Source organism: Propithecus coquereli, unplaced genomic scaffold (assembly GCF_000956105.1).
Source record: "Propithecus coquereli isolate 6110/MARCELLA unplaced genomic scaffold, Pcoq_1.0 Scaffold13, whole genome shotgun sequence".
Lineage (NCBI taxonomy): Eukaryota > Metazoa > Chordata > Mammalia > Primates > Indriidae > Propithecus > Propithecus coquereli.
The window spans coordinates 4,602,716-4,603,789 of NW_012137191.1; positions in this window are offsets into that span (position 1 = coordinate 4,602,716).

The following is a 1,074-nucleotide window of genomic DNA, read 5'->3' on the forward strand; positions in this document are numbered from 1 at the left end:
GTCAAAACCCTGCTTGTTTTTCCGTGTACAACGCAAATGCCAATTCACCTGTGATGTCTGTCCAAATACTCTAAATTGAATTTAATCTTTGTCTAGATTTCTTATTTCTGCCTTGTATTGTATTATTTATTTATATATGTGTCTCACCCATTAAGTCACAGATTTGCCTCCGGAACTAATGGATGATTTAAAGGCAGGGATGTGGGGAGGGGGAGTGGGTAGGATTCAGCCTTCTTATTGCTATTTTAACCAAAGACACTCAGATTTGCATTATATATTGGGAAAAGCCAATACAGTTTATTTGATGAAATCTTTTAATTGCTAAATCTAAAGTTTAAAGATGACTACCAAAATTTTTAGTTACTTGAAGGATTACATAAATCATTTCTATATTGTGGCAAACTTGGAATAAAGAATTTTCCAATAAACAGATACATCTATCCAATGTCATAATTTAAAAGAGCTGTATGGCATTTTAGCTTACCACAGAGAATAAACTCAGTATTACTACCTGAACAACAGTCTTTCTCAAATGTTAAACTAGGAGAGTGACAGAACCTCAAATGTCAGTGGGAGTGGCAAGGAAGAAGAAAAAGAATCAGGGCCCCTGGAATTGATTTATGAAGAAGGGTGGTGAGATTTTATGGAGTGGAAACTAACAGATGGTCCATACTTTTTTTTCATTCCCACAATTTCCCCTCCTTGAGCTTACTCTTGGAATATACATTCTGTACTAACACAAAGGCAAAAGCTCTTTGGAAGGTCTGCTGGAGTCACATGTAAATAGTACTTGGACTCCTAACACAATGACCACCCTCAGCATCCCCAGTCTCCAGATTCATACTTGTGGGTGCTGTGGGTGATGAGCTTTTTATTCTTCATACAGGACTATCTGACCAGACATGATTTATCAGAGGCTTGGGGAGTCACAGGTGTGCTTTTTAAGCTTCTAGTCTAGACAGAGGTATGAAAACGTTAGTCAACCTTCTCCAAATTTATTTAAATGAATCATGAGTTGATTTACTCCAAATCCATTTAACAAACCTCAGTAACTAACATTTTTCATTTTTTTAG